The sequence below is a fragment of the Trachypithecus francoisi genome, unplaced genomic scaffold, assembly GCF_009764315.1.
Source record: "Trachypithecus francoisi isolate TF-2019V2 unplaced genomic scaffold, Tfra_2.0 Lachesis_group19, whole genome shotgun sequence".
NCBI lineage: Eukaryota > Metazoa > Chordata > Mammalia > Primates > Cercopithecidae > Trachypithecus > Trachypithecus francoisi.
In genome coordinates, this window is record NW_022681464.1 from 4641504 (window position 1) to 4663873 (window position 22370).

Consider the following 22370-nt stretch of genomic DNA (forward strand, 5'->3'; position numbering starts at 1 on the left):
CTTATCTTGACACTTGAAAAAACAGTACAAGCCAAACACAGTGGCTCACACCTGTAATCCCAGCACTCTGAGAGGCTGAGGTGGGCAGATCACTTCAGCCCAGGAGTTCAAGACCAGCCTGGCCAACATGACAAAACCCCATCTCTACTAAAAATACAATAAGTTAGCCAGGTGTGGGTGTGCATACCTGTAGTCCCAGGTACTGAGGAAGCTGAGGTGGGAGAATCACCAGAGCTTGAGAAGTCAAGGCTGTAGTGAGCTCAGATCATGCCACTGTACTGCAGCCTGGGCAATAGGAGTGAGACCCTGTTTCCAAAAAAAAAAAAAAAAAAATACAACTGAGCAAGTGACTGAGTATCTCAAATTTCCCCCTGAAGGAAGCCATGTGGTTTTCCTCTGCTGGACTCTAACTGTGTAGCCTTGGACTAATCTCCAGGCCTCAGTTTCCTCAATTACAAATAGAGCTGTGATCCTCCTTCTTCAATGTTAAAAACATTTAATTGTACAGTAAGTGTTATGGGCTGACACGGGTTCCCCAAATTCATATGTTGAAGTCCTAACACCCAGTACTTCAAAATGTGACTGTATTTGAAGATAGAGTTTTTAAAGAGTTAATTAAGTTAAATGAGGTCATTAGGCCCTAATCTAATATGACAGGCTTCTTTACAAGAAGAGAAGAAGATTAGGAAACAGACAGAGGGAAGACCATTTGAAGACACAGGGAAAAGACTCAAACCAAAGAGAGAGGCTTCAGAAGAAACCAACCGTATGAACACCTTGATCTCCAGTATCTAGCCTCCAGAATTGTGGAAAATAAAATTCTGTTGTTTAAACCACCCTGTCTGTGGTACTTTGTTATGGGAGTCTGTGATAATCAATTTTATCTGTCAACTTAGCTGGGTCATAGTATTTAGATATTTAGTCAAACCTTATTCTGGATGTTTCTGTGAAGGTGTTTGTTGAATGAGATTAACATTTAAATAATGGACTTTGAGTAAAGCCGATGACCCTCCAAAGTGTGGTTGAATCTTATCCAATCTGTTGAAGTCCTTAAGAAAATAAGAACCGACCTCCCCTGAATAAGAAGAAATTCCGCAGACTGCCTTTGAACTTGAACTGCAATTCTTCCCTGGGTCTCCAGCCTGTCAGCAGATTTTGAACTTGCATATACAAAATCGTGTAAGCCAATTCCTTAAAATATATATTTCTTCCTCTCTCTCTCTCTCTCTCTCTCAATACACATTTTCTTGGTTCTGTTTCTCTGGATAACCCTGACTAACATATGGACCTAGCTAACTAATACAGTGTGTGAATTATATCTCAAGTCTGTGTTAAAAGAAAACTTAGAAGGCTGCATCCAAAATGTTAACAGTCATTATTTGATGGTAGAATTTGTTTTAGGTTTATTTTTTGTTTAGTTTATCTGTACTTGAGACTTTTTGTGACCATGTGTTGTTTGTGTAATGATAACATAAGAAAAGATTTCCATTCAGAGGAATATTTAGAAGCAAGATTAGCTAATACAGAGCTCAGAGGACATGGGGGTATGGTGAGATGAGATGTAACACCACTTATTATGAAGATTTGAACAGCAGCCAAATCAAATTACATCTACTACAGCAAAAAAGAAAAAGAAAAAAAATAAAAGAAAGAAAGAAAAAAGAAAAAAAATTCAACATGGAACACAGCTGCTAACACTCTTCCCTAGAATATATACAATACAGGAATTTTATTTTTCCTACAAAATCTATTTTTTCTGCCATTTTCAGTTATTTTTTCATTCAATAAGCTAGCAAGCTTTTACTGAACATATGCTGTGTCCAAGGACTGCACTACATGCTGGGGATTGAAAACAAACAGACTCATTTCAATTAAGAAGTGTACACTTGACCGGGCGAGGTGGCTCATGCCTATAATCCCAGCACTTTGGGAGGCTGAGGGGGGCGGATCACTTGAAGTCAGACCAGCCTGGCCAACATGGTGAAACTCTATCTCTACTAAAAATACCAAAATTAGCTTGGCATGGTGGTTCATGCCTATAGTCTCAGCTCCTTGGGAGGCTGAGGCAGGAGAATCACTTGAACCCGAGAGGCAGAGGTTGCAGTGAGCTGAGATAGCGTCACTGCACTCCAGCCTGGGCGACAGAGCAAGACTCTGTCTCAAAAAAAAGAAGTGTACACTCTAGTGGAGGGGACAATATGGTCCAATGTGATAAGGGCTCCCATGGAGAAGGCCAAGAATGCTGTTTGTGCACGTGAGAGAAGCTGCCAGCCTACAAGGGATGGAGACGGAAGGAGAGGCTTTTTAATCCGTAGGACAACCCTGCAAGCTATAATTGATATTCCCATTTTGTAGATGAGTAAACTAAGTTTCAGAGAGCTTAAAAAATTTGTCCAAATCTCTCAAGAAGTAGAAGAAAGGGATTTAAGCACAATTCTGACACTAGAGTCCATATTCTTTCCACTATACCACATTCTGTGTATCTAATACATTGTCAAGTGGACAAGCAAACAAGTAGAATACACTGAAATAGAACCAATTTTGTTTTTACTTTGAAGTAAGAATGTAGCTTTGTAGATGCTATATGGTTTGTCTATAGTCTTAATTTCCTTGTTCTGCTCTTTTCACTAATTCTTGTAATTGCCAATAATAATAGTAACAATAGTTAACATTTATTGAGTGCTTCCTGTGTGCCAGATACTATACTTGGAGCTTAACAAAGTTCTCTTAATCAATCCTCATAACAGCCTGATAAGGTAGGCTGTGATGTTGTTCTTATTTTATAATCAGGGAGACTGAGGCTTCAAGAGTTATCTGGCAAGTGGCAAAGCTGGGATTTGATACCAGATCTCATTCCAAGAGCAAGTTTTTAACCATTTTGCTGCAGTACCCCAAACCAGACAACTGGCAGCCTCAAAACTCATTGCTGCCTGCTGGATTTTTTTAATTAGAAGGAAATCCTGGAAAGTAACTGATATTTCACATCACAAGAGATGATCAAGAAGTTCTCTTCTGTCTCTGGATCTCCTTAAGAGAGTTTCAGTGATTGGGCTCTGGAACTCTAGGTTGTTCTGAGAGACAGACACTGGTGGGTGGGATGTTTGGATTTGGGACCAAGGGTAACAAAATGGAGCCCTTTGCTGATTCTGTCTGGATAGCGGCTCTTGCGTCCCATCCTACTAAAGCTACTCACACCCTCCCCTCTCTAACTCTCCCCACAGGAATCTGGTGGCCCCTTGAAGGGCTGTACTCTGTAAACAAACCAAACAGCATCCATAATGATAAAACACTAGGGAGGGTTTGGAAGGGGTGGAAGAAAGAGCCAGCCACGCTTCCTTAGCCAGTACAACCCTTTGCTGCCCACTGACTGTGATGCTCTTTCCTGAATCTGCAATAGGAATGAGCTCACACAAAGGGCAGGCAACAGAGACAGCCTGTCCTGTAGCCCTGGTTCCCGGGGCTCCAGGTCCTGGGGAATTTCAGACAAAAGGAAGGAGAACAAGCCCATGGCGAAGGCTTTGGTTGAGAGCAAGAGAGAGAAACACCCACAGATCCCCTAAGCTTCAGTGTCAGGTAGATCCAGTCCAGGACACAAGAAAAGATAACTTTCAGGATGTTGTTTTCTTCCTGTGGAAGTAAGTGCTCACCCTTTATCTGACTGACTCAGGCTGGACTTCCACCAGGGTAGCCCAGAGGCTATGGAGCTTAGATTACAGGACTGTGTCTGACCTTTGGGAGGCAGGGACAGGGGCATGATAAGCACCTGCTTCAGAAAACACTTGAACGCTGTGGTAGAGGTAATGAACATCACAGAGCCCCAGTTCCCTGTTGATGGGGACAGGTGTATTCTCTGTTTTGGTGTAGGGAGGGTGAGGGGAGAAGAAACTTGCCCCACCTCTGATGTATCTGTGGAGCATCACACTACCAGGCTGTGAGCAGGTCAGAGGCGAGTGTTAGGCATTGGTGCATTCTTCACCTGATGCCCCTGCCCCAACGTGGTTCCCCTGCCCAAGGCAGGTAGAGAACTCTGGAATCTATAGGAGGCTCTACTTCATGCAGACAAAAGAGATGAAAGAGCATTTGGTGCAGCATCTGTGGGCTTGGCCTGGGTCTGGCAAGTGGTAGTCTTCTGGGCATGGTGTGAGACCCTCGGGGCCCATCTTGAGCACTGAGAACTGTGATGACTTTGGACAGTGAGGAGCTGTGCCCACCGGGGGGTGGTAAGAATGTGGCCTCCAGGGAGGGCGAAGCCTCCCGCGGCAGCCCTGCTGGCTTGGGAGGGGCCCAATGTAGTCAGAACAGGTAAGTGCTCAGCACCCAAAGCCTGAAAAAGGAACACTGGGGGCCAGGACCTGTGACATCATCTAAGCTGGGATACAGGACACTGTGCCAGCCTGCTCTGATTAAGACAGAGGGGTTTGAACTAGGACATGACTTGTGTTCCTGAGACTAATAAGGATCAGAAGGCTTTGTTTGCTGATAATCCATTGCACCTGATGCTTTTATAGCTTTCTTTTTCCTGGATACCTGTTTAGATATCTCAAAATCTATTTTATACTGCAGGTGGGGGTTAAGCTGGATTAAAAATTATGGAACAGTCCTGGTAAGTGGGATGATTTATTTCTAGAAAACATTTACTGAGTCTGACTAACTGACAGCCTGTTGGTGTCCTACATTTTCACAACATTTAAATGAGGGATTGTAATGATCAATGTTGTGTACATAGTCTTAGTAAGTATTTGTTGAGTAGATATATAAGCACACATACAAATCAGTTTAATTCAACAAATACTTGCTAGATGGCTAATAAGTGCCTTCATGGGAATTAGTGTCTGATTTTGTGGCTTAATTTTTTGACAGTGACATAGTAAGAAGTATCTTTTATGTTGTAACTCATACACACACACACACACGCAGACCTGCAACAAAAATTTCATGATCTAACTTTTATCTTACTAGGTGAAATGCATTCTGATATTTTTCTATTCTATTCTTTTTTCTATTTTTTTTTTAAGCTGATTAAGGCCAGTGTGGTGGCTCACACCTGTAATCCCCAGCACTTTGGGATGCCGAGGTAGGCAGATCACAAGGTCAAGAGATCAGGACCATCCTGGCCAACATGGTGAAACCCCGTTTCTACTAAAAATACAAAAATTAGCTGGGCATGGTGGTGCACACCTGGAGTCCTAGCTACTCAGGAGGCTGAGGCAGGAGAATCACTTGAACCTGGAAGACGGAGGTAGGAGTGAGCCAAGATCGTGCTAATGAAGACCCACTGATTGGATTTTATGACCCATCCGTGAGTCAGAGTCTGCAGTTTGGAAGACACTGGTGATACATGAAGTTACTGAATTTCTAATCTCATCTTTACCTGGCTAAAAGTTGAGGAAATGAATACAGAAGCTGGTGATTATGGTAGATGCTCACTCACTTCCCAGTGTCATATACAAATGTGTCTGTCAGTGGAGCTAAGTGACCAAGAAGGAAAAAAAATGAGTGACTTCTCATTGAGCCCAAAGGAAAGTAGGGAATCAATACCTTTTCTTTTGGCTATCTTCCCACAAACTTGAGATCAGCATGGTAGGTGATGATGAATGTCTGTGTCATCACTGAAAACAAAGAAATGCTACCCCTCTGATTTATGAATCCTTAATTAAAGAGTTTAGAACATGTGTGATTGTTAACCAAGAGAAAACACATCTGAACAAACCCCTTGAAAATACGATTTCAACTCCCAACTAAACATCTAATTTGCAATATTAGGCAAAACCGGATCCTTTTTAGAGTTAGAGCTGACACTGTTGGAGCAATCCAGAAGATGCTAGTTTTGGAGAAAGTCTATGATGTTAAATCAGATTTTTAGAATTCTGACTCCACTCCATCAAGGACTGACCACTCCTGCCTTGTTATTTCCCCCTTCACCTTTATATATATTTTAAAAATGATTACACCTATGACATGCTATTTCTTATACATTACTAGCTTACAATTTTTTCTCCCTCCCAGATTATAAACTTGCAGATAAGAAATTGTTTCTTCTGCATCTTTATATTCCCAGTGCTAGGCACAGAGTAAGTGCTTTGTGAATGTTTGTAGAATAATTGAATGATAATTGGTTCAAATTGTTTGGAATGGTATTAATAACGAAAAGTACAGATTAGTTTACTTATGAAGGAAAATTGAGCTGCAAAAAGAGAAAGAGAACTTTCTGAAACAGAACTTGGGATTCTCACACATCATAAGTTGAATAAGGTTCAGATAAAGGCATAGTAATTGTGTTTTTACACTTATGTAAGAACACATAGGACCCTCGCCATTCTTTTTTCCGTTTTTACTTTGAGACAGGGTCTCCCTCTGTTGCTCAGGCTGGAGTGCAGTGGTGCGATCTTGGCTAACTGCAACCTCCACCTCCCAGGTTCAAGTGATTCTCCTGCCTCAGCCTCCTGATCCTTGCCATTCTTATGTTGAATTTTGCATCACAGGTCTTCGACCTGTGAGAAATCTCAATAAATCACCTAATCCAGCTTCCTGCTTTCACAGAGAGGGTTTTTTTTTTTTGGTTGATAAAGCAAACATATCAAAAAATTGGAGATTTATATAAGTTTAATCTCAATTGTGGAAGTGTATCTGAGATATCTATACCCGATGAAAGCTGAGGGTAGCAGACCCAGGACCAAGAATGCTTTAAATTTTTCAGATGACAGATTCATTGAGCAGCAAAAATTCTTGATTTTGTTCCAGGTGGTTTAGTTGATGACTCATTTATTATTAATTTAAGCAAATTATGGCTATCCATCTTCCTTTTGCTAAATATCTGATTTCCTTTCCTCTCTTTGCAATTGGAAGGAAGTGCCCATGTGGCTAGTTGTAGCCAAAAATATGTAAGAGGAAGTGTGCTGAAGGACTTCTCATAAACACTTGGCTTTTCTGATTAAAAAATGTGGTTAGTGTTGCTCTTTCCCACTCATCCAACCTTGAATGTAGAATGATACCTGCAGACATGGTAACTATCGCAGACAAGCAGAAGGCAGAAGACTTGGCATAATGATGACAGCAGAGTAAGTAAAAAGATGGAAAGAATGGAGATCTTTGATGTCACCCCTGAGCAGCCGACCAATGCTAATGACCCCCATGTTTGGGTTTCTGCGTCGTGTTAAAAAACTGAAAATATATAAAAACAAAAACAAGATGTTTCTATGAGTTAGGTATCCTGATACTTGATTGCAGTTAAAACCTTCCTAATTGATACGGCCAGTAGGAATACATCAATGACCAGATCTCAGTCCTATCAAAAGAACTTACTAGGAACTAGGCACAGTGGTTCATACCTGTAATCCCAGCACTTTGGGAGACTGAGGCAGGTGGATCACCTGAGGTTAGGAGTACCAGACCAGCCTGGCCAACATAGTGAAACCCCATCTCTTTTAAAAGTACAAAAATTAGCTGGGCATAGGGTCAGGCTCCTATAATCCCAGCTACTCGGGAGGCTGAGGCAGGAGAATCGCTTGAACCCAGGAGGCAGAGGTTGCAGCGAGCCAAGATTGCGCCATTGCACTCCAGCCTGGGCAGCAAGAGCGAAACTCCATCTCAAAAAAAAAAAAAAAAAAAAAAAGAACTTACTAGGATGGAAAACAATTGGATTTATCTAAATAAAATATCAATATGGGGATTTTGGTTTTAAAAAAGTAATTTATTCATTTACTTTTCATTCAATTAAAACTGGAATACTAAAGGATCAATCTAAAGCTATACATAGAACTTCCTTTGAGAATCACTGAAAAAGTAGGTAAGGAAAAAGAAACTGATGTTCCTTTAGTGCCTACCACTGGCTGGGCTCAATACCAGATATCTTTACACTCAGTTTTCACAAACCTCACAAGAGCTTCTCCCCATCTCACAAAAGATCACTGAGCCTTAGACACGTTACTATAACTTGCCCAAAGTCACATAGTAAATCTTAGAGCCAGAAATTGGGTCTAGAGAATTATTTTAATGACTTTCAAATGAATAATGTTATGAGCCTAAAGAAAAAAAAAAAAAAAACTGAGGCAAAATTAATGGAGTTCATCTGGGCCAAGGTTGAGGACCACTGCCCTGGGCACACTTGCCTTGGGGAGTCCTCCATTAACCTTTTGTCACAAGCAGGTTTTCAAAGGCCAAAAAAAGGGAGAGTTGGGGGATAAAAAGTGGACTGATAAAGTTGTTTGTCAGAAATTCTCACTGGTTTAAACAAATAACATGGATTAGATTGGCTACACATTCTTGAACTATAGGGTATGGGTATGGTGTCCTGTGTGTGGCATTGCTAGGTTAATTTATAGCTACTTGTGGCAATAGCAAGCAGTTTCAAGAGATGATTACAGGCCGGGTGCAGTGGCTCACACCTGTAATCCCAGCACTTTGCGGGACTGAAGAGGGCGGATCACTTGAGGTCAGGAGTTCAACATTTCCCTGGCCAACATGGCGAAATCCCGTCTCTACTAAAAATACAAAAATTAGCTGGTCATGGAGGTGTGTGCCTGTAATCCCAGCTACTTGGGAGGCTGAGGCACAAGAATCCCTTGAACCTGGGAGGTAGAAGTTGCAATGAACCGAGATCGCACCACTGCACTCCAACCTGGGTGACAGAGGGAGACTCTGTCTCAAAAGAAAAAAAGAAAAAAAAAGAGAGATAATTACGTAGCTTGGGTGGGGGTGGGAAGAAGTAGGACATAATTGCTGTCTCATTTTAATGCCTCTCTGGGCCTGATAATTTAAAAGGGGTCCCATTCCTCAAATAAGAAGTATTCCTATATATATTCTTTTCTTTCTCAATGTCTTCTTCACTTGCACTAAATTGAAAGCAACCTGACAAAAAAGTTAAATTATTTAATATGTAAAGGAATAGCATTTTGATTACTTTGAAGTATGGACAGTATCTCAATTAAGTTAATAAAATATTTGTAGGTTACTTATGTGAATCTTACTTTCATAAACAGATAAGCTTTGTTTCTATGATCTACATGGATTTTACTTTAGTAAATAGATAAGCTTTGTTTCTATGATCTACACGGATTTTACTTTAGTAAATAGATAAGCTTTGTTTCTATTGGTACACCAGTTTTTTTTTTCCTAAAGGATATTCCTCAAATACTTGAAGGTGCTAAAAATTTACATCTTTTAAGACATTTAAACCTTTCCCATGTCAAGTTTGTTTGTATACCAATTACTGCTCTTTGTCAGTTGCAAAAGTCAAACTTCAAATTAACCCTTGTTTGAATTACCACATATTCAAAATTATGAGAGTCAGTTAACTTTTATTACATATAAAAGATTATTATTTGGATGAAGATGAGCGTATCTAAAGTGAAGACATGGAAGCTAATTGGCTCAGACCATGACAGATCTTTGAAATTGTCTTTCATTCTCCAAAACCATTGCTTACATAAAGCCGTCTTGATCTGTACTGTTGTGGTGATGGTTTATGAACAATAACAGGAAGGCCGAGCTAAGCAGATGGTATTGGAGAGACAGGGAGACCCTGCCTTGGGGGCTGGGGAGTGGAACGTGTGCAGATGACGCGGCCAGGGGAAATAAGGCTAGAAAGATAAAATGGGGCAGAGCTTGGAAAGCTTTGAAGATCTGTATGAGGAGCCTGAACTTAAAAAGTTCTTGAGGATTCTAGGAAGATTGATTAGATGTGAAATGATGTGAAGTGCACAGAGAATAAAATCAGGGCAATTTGTTTTGATTTCTTAATTAATCTATAAACTTCTTAAGGGTAGGGTTTTATTTTTCATCTATTTGGTCTCCTTGGCCACATTATGCCCAAGATGTGCATTCAGAAAATATTCTAAAGGCTGGGTGCGGTGGCTCATGCCTGTAATCCCAGCCACTTTGTGGGTCTGAGGCGGGCGGATCACTTGAGCTCAGGAATTTGAGACCAGCCTGGCCAACGTGGCGAAACCTCATTTCTGCAAAAAATACAAAAATTGACCAGGTGCGTTGGCACACGCCTGTAATCCCAGCTACTCAGGAGGCTGAGGCAGGAGAATCGCTTGAACCCAAGAGGCAGAGCTTGCAGTGAGCCAAGAGCTCACCACTGCACTCCAGCCTGGGTGACAGAGCAAGACTCCATCTCAAAAAAAAAGTGTATATTTATATATACACACACACACACATATATATATACACACACACACATTTACATGTACATATATTTATACATATATATATATGTGTATGTGTGTCTATATATAAAATTGTTTATTGAACCCAAACCAATGAAGTGACAGGATTACCAAAAAACATATGCTCGAGGTTGAAGCCATGAGACTCTGGAATTTTCACAAATCTTCTAGGGTCTCTCTCTGTCACCCAAGCTGGAGTGCAATGGCACAATCTCAGCTCAATGCAACCTCCACCTCCTGGGCTCAAGCAATCCTCTTGTCTCAGCCTCCTGAGTAGCTGGGACTGCAGGCACGCACCACCACACCCAGCTAATTTTAAAATTTTTTGTAAAGATGGGGTTTTGCCATGTTGCCCAGACTGGTCTTGAACTCCTGGACTCAAGTAATCTGCCTGCGTTTGCCTCCGAAAGCACTGGGATTACAGGCGTGAACCCCTGCACCTGGCCTGAAAATCTTCTTGCTAATTAATATTCAAGATAACGTGGAAGACACAGGGCAGGTGGTTCTTCCTTCCCTCATTACCAGTTCAAATGAATAATGTGGCCCCAGAGCACCTGATGCTGAATAATATCGGTATACGTTCCCCTTCATTACTTTCTCTTTTGTTCGGATCTGCAGGTTGTGGAACCCAAGCCTCAAAGAACTGACTGGCTACTTTTAGAAAGCCCTAAATTCAAAACTTGAAAGCAGAAAAAATAGAAAATGATTTTTCATTTGTATCTCCTGTAAAACAACCAACTCTTATTACATAACTTTAAAATCTCATTGATTTTACAGAGTTTCCGTCTTTATGTCATCTTTCTGGAAGCTTATTGATTAAACAGTGTGTGTTGTCTTTATTTACCCCCTGCCCACAACCTCGCCTCACTCCACAGCACATCTCCTGGGTATGCCCTGGAGCTTCCAGCGTTGGAAGCTTTCTGGTTGATAATGCCTATTTTGATTGCAGCAGTAAAGTCACCAAGGACTAGAAATCCCCTGCTCCCCACTTTAGCAACTGAAGCTCATTTTGTTTCTAATTACCAGACATCTTAGGTGGAAGAGGAATGATGGCTGGATGTGGGGAGAGGAGGGAGGAAAAACATCATAAAGGGCTGTAGCTAAGAGCTTTCCAGAAAGACAGGGGCTTTCCATTCAGTATTTGGAGTTTTCTTGTCTAAAATATTTTAGCAAAATTGCTATAGCTCTAAGCTGCATTGTCAAGTGACACCATGAAGACAAACATCTCATATAGCAGGTCCTTGCAAGGAAACAGCAAAGGGAAGGGGAAAGGGTTACTCCCTACTGCCAATAACTGGTCATAGCCAAGCTTTGGCTATTAAATTAATTCCCCATCAACATCACAAATGCCCAGGGTAGGGGGGCCACTGAAATCATTATGGTAGATCAGTCCCTTTCATGACCATTAGTGCAATTCTGCAAAGGCTCCCAGGCCACTAACTCTTTCAGCACACCATCTCATGAAGTATCCTGACTATACCCTTAGATGACCATTTGGGGTACATGTTTGGGAGGGGAGTTGGAAATAATTTCCTGCATCGATGATGTGTGCCTTGGTGATGGGTAAGGCCATATTTTCATCATCAGTAAAGAGATCATGCTAACATTAGGAGCTGCCTGACTGGAAGAGTGTCGCCACTATAATTCTTTATTAACTATAACTCATTGAATAGTGGTGTTACCCCCAATAAATTGCTGTGGGGACCCCCACCCAATGAGTGACCATCTTTTGCACCACAGAGAAAGCCTATTGTCATAAACAAGTTAACATCTTACCACACATAAATTATAGTAGTACTGAACAAAATGTCTCTTTACTTAAGCTACTATTACATTTAATTAGTTGCTGGGAAATAAGAAATGCATTTTCTAACAAGCTAACTCATTGTAATTCCTGTCTTCCTTCTGTAGAATCAAATTCAAGTGTTATGAAGGCCTCAAACAAAAGTTTGCTTCCATGAAAGTGAAAAGAAACACTAAAAATGCGATAAGGATTTTAAAGACTCAGATAAATGAAGGAATAGTTCGCTAAAAGCCTATCATGTGTCAAGTACTGTGCTGGGGGCCATAGGTTTGGAGTCAGATCCCCCAAAAGCTGAAACACAGGCCTTGCTTTACACAGGCTCACAGACCAGGGGCAGGAGATTCCCACGTGGTAATTTGAATACAAATTGGTTAGTGGTAAAGGCCTTCTCAGAATTGCAGAGGGCGTGGGGAGAGATTGATCAGGCTGTAAGATCTAGGGAGGACGCTCCTTGTGGGGTTTAAACAAGGCCTGGAAAAAATGCTTAAATGGGGTGCAGTAGGGGAGCAATAGAGAGGGTCGCATAGTCCTAGACATGAAAATAGACAAGAGGCTGCGTGCGGTGGCTCACGCCTGTAATCCCAGCACTTTGGGATGCCAAGATGGGTGGATCCTGAGGTCAGGAATTCGAGACCAGCCTGGCCAACATGGGGAAACCCCGTCTCTACTAAAAATACAAAAATTAGCTGTGTGTGGTGGTGGGGGCCTGTAAACCCAGCTACTCGGGAGGCTGAGGCAGGAGAATTGCTGGAGGCCAGGAGGTGGTGGTTGCAGTGAGCTGAGATAGTGCCACTGCACTCCAACCTGGGCGAAAGAGCAAGACTCCATCTGGAAAAAAAAAAAAGAAAAGAAAATAGACATGAAATGTAGACATTTTTGAGGAAGTGAAAGGAGCTGACTGTGATGAAAGTGAGTCTGTGATATCCCTGAGCTAGGAGGACAACAGAAGGGAAGCGGATATGATGTGGGGCAGCCATGTGGCTGGGTTAGGATACTGGCAGCCCTGCACAACCCCGAGAGCATACACCTCCTAAAATTCTCCTGGAACATATGTCTTTCTGGTCTCACCTTAGTCCTGCCCCTGATTGTATAGAACAAACATCATGATGAACACTGGACAGAAGAGCCCAGCTTGCAACTTCTTTAAGGGCAGGGAGAATCATATCGTTTTTTCAAAAAAACGTTGTTTTTTTTTTTTAGACAGAGTCTCCCTCTGTTGTCCAGGCTGGGGTGCAGTGGTGGGATCTTGGTTTACTGCAACCTCTGCTTTTTGGTTCAAGTGATTCTCGTGCTTCAGCCTCCTGAGTAGCTGGGATTACCGGCACCTGCCACCACGCCTGGATAATTTTTCTATTTTTAGTAGAGATGGGGTTTCCCCACGTTGGCCAGACCGGTCTCCAACTCCCTATCTCAGGTGATCCACCTACCTCAGCCTCCCAAAGTGCTGGGATTACAGGCTTGAGCCACTATGTCTGGCATTTTTCGATTGTATATTTATCTGTCTATTCCCCGTGCTCTAGTGCTGGGCAGAGAGACTGAGACCCAGAATATTCTCCATAAATGTTTATTGAATGAATAAATATTTGTTTAATGACACAGTCAGGGTAACCAAGGCAAATGTGGTAAACAAATGAATAGTGGAGTTCTAAATAATCAGTCTCCAAATAGAAATTCAGCAATAAAAACGTATTTGTTGTGTTAATGTGTCAAGAGAAGACCTTGGCCTGGAATGAGTTCAGTATTTAAAAGCCATTTTCCAAGGGGTAGAAGAATGGAATGTGTATAACTTTGGATCAAAATGTGTATAAGTTGTAATCAAACTCAAGGTCTGATGCCTTGACATTGGGGCAAATACATGATTCAAAAGGCAAAACTGCAAAGCAGAAAAATGTTTTGTAAGATTTGTAACAGTTAAAGTGCTCTCCTCTGACATCCTTTACTGAAGGGAATTTTTAAAAAGTCATTTAATACAAATACTACATCTTAAAAATAAACATATAAATGTCACTCTTTTCTTAGGTTTGAGGTTGCTATGTTACTTAATTACATTAAATGTAATTTCTGCTAATCAAAAGAAAATCTTTTTTTTTTTTTTGCCCAGTTTTTGTGGAATAATGTATGTGTAGTCTAAGTAAATATTCATTTGAGGCCGGGTGCAGTGGCTCACACCTGTAATCCTAGCACTTTGAGAGACTGAGTCTGGAAGATCACTTGAGCCCTGGAGTTTAAGACCAGCCTGGGCAACATGGTAAGACCCGGTTTCTACAAAAAATTAAAAAATAGTTGGTCACAGTGGTGCATGCCTGTAGTCCCAGCTACTAGGGAGGCTGAGGTAGGAGGGTCGCTTGAGCCTGGAAGGTCAAGGCTGCAGTGAGCCATGATTGCACCACTGCACTCCAGCCTGAGTGTAGAGTGAGAACTGGTCTCAAGAAAGAAAAAAAATCATTTGAGAGAATATATTCTTAGCATAAAATTTATAATAATGAATTCAGCTTTACTTTATCGTAATGGTGGTTTACATTTCAGAAACAAACAGAAAGCTAGAATTCTCCTTTATCTGGGGACTGACATCAAAATGAGAAAGGCAGCAAATGTCATTCTTCTACAACTACTTAGTATGGTAGAATCAAGGAAGGACAGTAGGTTTCTAACAGCCCCTGGGTTTTTAAGTGATGGGCAGCTCTGCCTGCACTGTATTCATACTCCACTAGGACCGAATTAATTAAAAAAAAAAGTGAGCTTAATAATATTCTTTTTCTATGATTAAATATATTCACTGTTCAATAGATACATGAATATAGTGTCTGTTTGTTTTCAGAAGCAAGAATTGTAAGGTAGAAATGCCCCTAGAGAACAGAGGTGCAGAGTGGGCTGTCTCCTGGGTCAGCACCCAGCCTTCACCACCTGCCTCCCGCCTCCCTCCCTTCCTTGGCCCATTGCTATATCAAAAACCCCTGCAGTCTATTTTTTCATGTATTCTGTTGGGGGCATGTGCACAGAAATTAAAAAAAACACCTCTTAGACTTGTTTTTATTTTTTTGTTTTGTTTTGCTTTTTTGAGACACCTGTAATCCCAGCACTTTGGGAGGCCGAGGCGGGCGGATCACCTGAGATCAGGAGTACGATACAAGCTTGGCCGACACGGTGGAACCCCATCTCTACTAATAACAGAAAAATTAGCCGGGCATGGTGGCACATGCCTGTAATCCCAGTTACTCGGAAGGCTGAGGCAGGAGAATTGCTTGAACCCAGAGGTTGCAGTGAGCTGAGATCACTCCAGCCTGGGCGACAAGAGTAAAACTCCATCTCAAAAAAAAAAAAAAAAAAAAAAATTGAAAGTAATAAGTGCTTTCAGTGAGAAAATTCAAATAATATAGAAAGGTAAACATTTGAACTAAAAGCTTCCTTCTTCACCCAGTTACTCTCTTCCTAGAAGGTTCCTGTTAATAATTTCTTAAGTGTCTTTTCAGAAAAAAGGGCTATGTACCAGCATATTTTTCTTTTTGAAATGTACAAACATTGAATTATAATATATTTTATTTTAAACCTTGCTCGTTTCATTTAATAAACTTTGAACATGTTTTCATTATCAGTATGTACAGTATAGATCTTCCCATATTCTTTTTGTAATGCTTCCTAGTATTCTATTGTATAAAGGTATTCTAATCTATTTATGTACACTGTGCCCTGCTGGTGGACATTTGTGATAATTTATTTTGCTGTTACAAAGAATACCCTTCAATGGATACTCTTTTACATATAACTCGATATCATCTTTCATATGAATTCACGAGGTCACTGGGCCGTTACATACAGGACATAAGTTGTACATTGCATAAAGTGCCTTTTCTAGGAGGGCACCATTCGGTTTGTAGACCTCATAAATTTAAATAGTTGTTATGATACTTTTCTGGCAGATAGACATAAAATCTCTTGACAAGGAGATACTTTATTCTAATTTGAACAAAATCACCATGGCCCTGGGTAAATCAATATTAACAGAACAACTGAGTCAAAGGGCATACGCAGCCAGGCATGGTGGCTCACGCCTGTACTTTGGGAGGCTGAGGCATGTGGCTCATCTGAGGTCAGGAGTTTGAAATGAAACTCAAACTCAGGAGTTTGGCAAAAGCCTGTCTCTAGTAAAAATATAAAAATTAGCCAGGCGTGGTGGCGCATGCCTGTAATCCTAGCTGCTCAGGAGCTGCCTTAAAAAAAAAAAAAAGAAGGCATATGAGGCATATGCACATGCACTTTTGATAAAATATTGTCAACTTTCTCTCCAAAATGGTTGTACCAAGAGAGATTGATTTTTAACAGACAATAGGGCTTGACTTCTAAGATCTAAAGCATACTGTGTTGTTTTAAGTCATGGTCAACTTTTATTTGCCTGAGGTTGTAAAAAAGAATGAGAACAGGAATAGCCAAAAGCTACCTCCCCAAAAATTCCCAATGAGAAAATCAGGTAATTTGCATGTTACCTGTTTTCCTTTCCTTTCTAGGGATGATCTAATGCACAGTTCCTTGAAGGATTGGACGCCAGCAGGAGAGAAAATAATCTGCTCTAGTTGCAGGGCACCTGAAACCTGCATAGTTGATTCCTGAACATATATATGTTGATAAAAATGTTTACTTTTTTTTCTTTTTTTTTTTTTCCGAGACGGAGTCTCGCTCTGTTGTCCAGGCTGGAGTGCAGTGGCATGATCTTGGCTCATTGCAACCTCCTTCTACTGGGTTCAAGTGATTCTCTCATGTTCAAGTGATTCTCCCACCTCAGCCTCCCCAGTAGCTGGGACAACAGGCGCATCCCACCACGCCTGGCTCATTTTTGCATTTTTAGTAGAGATGAGCTTTTGCCACGTTGGCCAGGCTGGTCTCGAACTCTTGACCTCAGGTGACCCACCCCCCCCCCCTTGGCCTCCCAAATTGTTGGGATTACAGGTGTGACCCCCTGTGCCTGGCTGTTCTTTTGTTCTTTACTGGAGAAATTAAATGAACAATAATGGGAAAGGTACAGTAATGCTGTGATGGAGTTGTGGTGGGAAGCTGGTATTATAGGATCAAAGACACGATTGTTGTAATGTATCTGTTGTGGGGTATATAAAAAAACGGTTCTACTCTTAGAGTCTTCTCCAATCTCTCAAAGAAGAGTCAACAGTTCCAATGATAGACTGGATCTTTATGACAGCAGCAGGCATGGTAAAGCACTTTTGGGCATAGGTTTATTGTTTTATTGGTCACATTGTGCCTGACATCACTCCTAGTCTCATCAAAAAATGATCACTCATGATTCTCATCATAAATGCCTACATGTTTGTCGCTTTGTGGGATTTGACTGGATTCTACTGTAAGTGTAAAATTGAAGGATAAGCGGTAGAATGTTAAGACTATGGTTAGTTCAAGAGGAAGGAATATGTTAAGCAATGCTCAAAACAAACTTAAAATAGAAACAAGGCAGGTGGGGGTGGGGGGCGGGCAGAGAAGAAAACAAGTTGAGAAAAGATTTTTTAAAAAGTGGGAGGAAGGAAGCCCATGGGAATAAGAATTCTGCCTTTAGAGGTGAAAGGCAGAATCCATAGAATGACTCTGGCTGGACAAAGCTCAAGAGGAAGCCAAACATTTAGATCCTAACCCTTTCACCTAGCTTTGAGACTTTGGGGGAAGTTCCCCACTCACTCTTCCCCACTCCCCCAAGTTTCCCTGTATGTCAAAGAAGCACAAGAATGACCCCCTTTCCAAGGTTGAGAGGAGAAAATGACAAATAGCCTAAGAACACTTTGAGGTGTTAAGAGTAGGATTGTCTGCTCTTAACAGTTGTCTGCAGGATTGGTTTGACGTCTCATGGTGCTGTTTACTGATTCTGTTCTCTTCCATAATAAAGCATGTATAGCTTTCTCACTGGGCCCTTGCACAAATAGGAAATGTAACGTGAGAATCTTAGAAGTTTGCAAAACTGCATCATTTAGAATGTATCGTTAGCAATTATCAGAGGCAGATAGCAGAGGCCTTATTATGTATTTCTCTCTTGTGATAAAACTCTAATCTGGCCTATGTTTCATCCTCAAGGACAAAATGTGGTTTATTGTTCACTGCAAGCTTGTTTAAAGGACAGAGATGTTTCTAGGCTGATTCATATTCACCCTTCATCAGGATGAGCACAGAGCGAGAAGCTAGCCACGCTGTGCTCCTCATTGCCTAGCTCAGGTAAGACAGCACAGAACAGTCTCAGGATTCAACTGATTCTGCTAGACACTGTAGTTCAACACAGTTGATTGATTGCTAAAGACTTAACCAGTTCAACTGAAAAATGTTTACAGAAGTTCACGATAACCTTTTGGAAGTGTGGTGTTGGTGATAGTATAGGAGTAATTAATATCTCAGGTAGGAAAGGCATTTAAACTTGAACTTATTTTTTTAATTTTAATTTAATTTAATTTAATTTTTATTTATTTATTTTTTATTTTTTGAGATGGAGTCTCACTCTTGCGGCTCAGGCTGGAGTGGAGTGCAGTGGTGTGATCTTGGCTCACTGCGACCTCTGCCTCCCAGGTTCAAGTGATTCTCCTGCCTCAGCCTCCAAAGTAACTGGGATAACAGGCATGCACCATCACACCTGGCTAATTTTTGTATTTTTAGCAGAGATGGGGTTTCACCACGTTGGCCAGGCTGGTCTTGAACTCCTGACCTCAGGTGATCCTCCTGTGTCGGCCTCCCAAAGTGTGGGGATTATAGGCATGAGCTGCTACTCCTGGCCTTTTTTTTTTTTTTAACTTTGTTTTTAAAAGACAGTGTCTTGGCTGAATGTGGTGGCTCATGCCTATAATCCCAGCACTTTGGTAGGCCAAGGTGGGCGGATCACAAGTTTAGGAGATTGAGACCAGCCTGGTCAACATGGTGAAACCCCATCTCTACTAAAAATACAAAAAATTAGCCGAGCATGGTGGCACGCACCTATAGTCCCAGCTACTCGGTAGGCTAAGGCAGGAGAATTGCTTGAACCTGGGAGGCAGAGGTTACAGTGAGCCGACAGCATACCACTGCACTCCAGCCTGGGTGACAGAGCAAGACTCTGTCTCAAAAAAAAAAAAAAAAGAAAAGAAAAAAAGAAAAGTAAAGGCAGTGTCTTGTTCTATCACCCAGGCTTGAGTGCAGTGACACAATCGTGGCTCACTTTAGCCTTGACCTCCTGAGCTCAAGCAATCCTCCCGCCTTAGCCTCCTAAGTGGCTAAGGACCACACGTACATGCCACATTGCCTGGGTAATTAAAATTTTTTTTTTAACTATAGAGATGGGGGTGTCCCTATGCTGCCTAGGCTGGTCTCAAACTCCTAGGCTCAAGTGATCTTCCCGCCTCAGTCTCCCAAAGTGTTTGGATTACAGGCATGAGCCACCATGCCTGGCTAAACTATTATTTGCAATTATCTTATACTGAATGTATTCCTAGGCTGTGTCGTTTCTTCAGTTTCTTGTGGGATGCCTTTTTCTTGTGTGTAAGTATCTCTTCTGGTTTAGAAACAATTTGTTCCTTTTTAGCGAAGATCATCTCCATGCAGCAGAGGGATCTCTCACATGGGTTAATCTGACCATGAGCTCTGTAAATACGGTGTACATCTTGGCTTTGTTCAACTGAATGTGCTCCATGATCCAAGAATGTACATCTAAACCCTGAAGTTCAGCATTGCTCTCTGCATTTTTAAGCACATGCAGCAAAAATTCGACACCTTTTTTGGGCACCAAGCCTGCATCCAGCCCCATTGCTTGGCCTGGGCACACATGCCAGCTCCACCTTTGTAATGATGGAAAGGCACACAGTGCCTCCGAAAAGTGACATCTTTCAGGTACTTGGTGTTTTTTGGGGTATGCATACCTTGATGGCCTGCACAGTTACATGGGTGTTCTTAAAGGTAACATAAAGATTTGAACCCCTTGGTTTGCATGATTTTGTGGAGTTTTCTGGGTCAAGGGATAGGCAAATCATTTTCAGAGATTACCCCAGGCCAAGAGGCTACAGAAAGAGCTTGAATTTTTTCTCGCATTCTGGCACCAATAGTAACTATCAAGTAATAAAATAGAGAAAACGGAAGGCATAACAGCCAGATGGAGGGTTGGATGAGACAGCTTACTGTTTACAGAGTTTGGAGAACTGCATCTGGGCGTGAGGAGACCTGGGCCATGGGGCACTCCTGTCTCCATGTGCTGGAGGGTATTTGAAGCCGAGGGATATAAACCCCAATGCTTCTTCCTGCAGCATCTATTTCATTCAAAGACTAGCAGTCAAAATACCTTTGTTTTTAGATTATGACACATAGGTAGAGGAATGGGAAGCAAATGTGGCATGAAGTTTGGGAAGAGTCTCCCAAGGCTTTCCACCTTGGAGGCGAGTGGATTGTGGAGGAGTCAGGTTAGGTGGCTCATCCGGGTGGCTACCTGGCGTGCTTTCATGGCCTCGTGTTCTCACTGAGCCTGCCTCCTGGGAGGCGTTTCTCATCTCGGTCTAACTGGTTTCACTAAGCACAGGAGTGGATGCTCCATCCTCTACGAAGGGTTTTCCCTAGTGACTGCCCTTTGACTCATTATCACCTCCTCTCCTTGGCTCTTATCAATTCCTGCCTTGCGTTGTGGGCACATAAGCCCCAGTCCCAAGTCCGCTGCTGGTCGATTCTCCTCGAGAGCGCAGTCTGAGTATTGGTCCCACCTGCCGAGCACTCTGCCTCCATGGAAGCAGTATCTCAGTAAACACTGGAAGAAAGAAAGAAAGAATGAGAAGCTGGTAATCACAACCTGTGGCTAAGGAGGTGGCTGATTTTATTTCTTTTTAGAAGTGAAAATCAAGAGAGGGTTTCGCTTAGCTGGAGGGCGGGGTGCGGGGGATGTATTTCCTGAAAGAAGATGAGAGGGAGGAAACTTAAATCTCTCCCTTTAAGATAAATTTCCTGGCAGAGCGCGGTGGCTCATGCCTGTAATCCCGGAGGCGGGCAGATCACCTAAGGTCAGGAGTTGGAGACCAGTCTGACCAACATGGTGAAACCCCGTCTCTTTCAAAAATACAAAAATTAGCCGGGGTGGTGGCAGGCGCCTGTAGTCCCAGCTACTCGGTAGGCTGAGGCGTGAGAATCACTTGAATCTGGGAGGAGGAGGTTGCAGTGAGCCAAGATCCCCCCACTGCACTCCAGCCTGGGTGACAGAGTGAGACTCTGTCTCATTTAAAAAAAAAAGAAATGAAATATAAAAGATAAATTTCCTGATTACACATTGTGCACGCACACACACAGGGAAGTGCTTCTAAAAGTCCTGAAACTGAAGATAAACCATTTTGATTGGTGACTCTTTTGTCCTTATCTCCGTCTAAACAGAAGGTGAATTGTGGATTGCTTTAGCTTTGCCTGTTGCCCTTTTCATCAGTAATGCAGGCTAAATAATTACCCTCTTTGCTTTTTCCAGTTGTGTCAGCCCCAGTGTACTTTTGGCAATAAGGAAATGTTAATTGGGAATGAAAATAGAGTCATTAAACCCTTACATTAAATAATTATGGTGTGTTCTTTTAAAGACATCGTGTTATCGGTATACAAATATGGTGCAATCAAGTTATCAAACTTGCCCTCTAATTTCCAAAGAACTGCACTGTGACCCAGGGCCACATAAGGAGAATCTGAGACTCTTGTGGGCATCATGAGTTGATTTTGATGCTTCCCATGTTTGTGCTGTGTCTGGGATTCTCTAGGGGCAGTTAGCTGCATCCAGGCCCTTTATGAGAATTGTTTAGCAGAGCTGAAGGCAGCACTGTGCAAGTATCAGAGAGGTTCCTGGATATCAATTCCAGTTCTGGCCCTGATTTTCTTTGTAGTTTTAAGCCAAACAGGAAAATTTATCTGCATATTAGTTCTCTTATTTAGCAGTAGAGAAGATACTATTTCTCTGTCCAATGTCTTAAAACTTGAATACAAAGAAACTTTAGACACAAGGGATTATTAATAGTGTGCCTGTTATGTTTCTGTTCGAGGGGAGGAGGGGATGTAAATTTCAGTTCTGATTCACAAAGGAGATTCTGCAGAGAATCTTTACAGTCATACTTCGGACTTCCCTTCTCCAGTCTCCTCTGTTCTTTGGATAATCTTATTACCTTTTTGGTCGTTCTAAGCACTACATGGATTAGTTCAGTATATAGATTATGGCCATATAACCTCATTCTCACTCTTGGCCGATAACCTCACTCTGGTTTTACTGAAAAGATTAAAGCTATTTTGGAAGAATTGAACTCGCCCATTCCTCTCAGTTTCATGTTGATGTATCTTCATCTCTGTGGCTGTCTCCCAGTTGCAGACAGAGGCAGCCACCTTTCTTCCTCCTCCAGAGCTAACCCTTTCCTTTGTGCCCTTGATGCCCCCCTCCACCTCTT

General features: G+C 41.8%; 1 protein-coding gene across 2 annotated transcripts in view; it reads left to right on the forward strand.

Moving 5' to 3' along the window:
• The first annotated feature begins 1013 nt into the window (after positions 1-1013).
• MRO (maestro) overlaps positions 1014-22370 on the forward strand; it is a 45878-nt gene continuing 24521 nt past the window's right edge. Inside the window, exon 1 of one of the 2 annotated variants that reach the window (XM_033177709.1) lies at positions 1014-1179. The gene's annotated coding sequence lies outside the window, so the exon portion shown is untranslated. Of the gene's footprint in view, positions 1180-18099; positions 18178-22370 lie in introns of those variants that run through there. The other variant, XM_033177711.1, reaches the window with a different exon arrangement.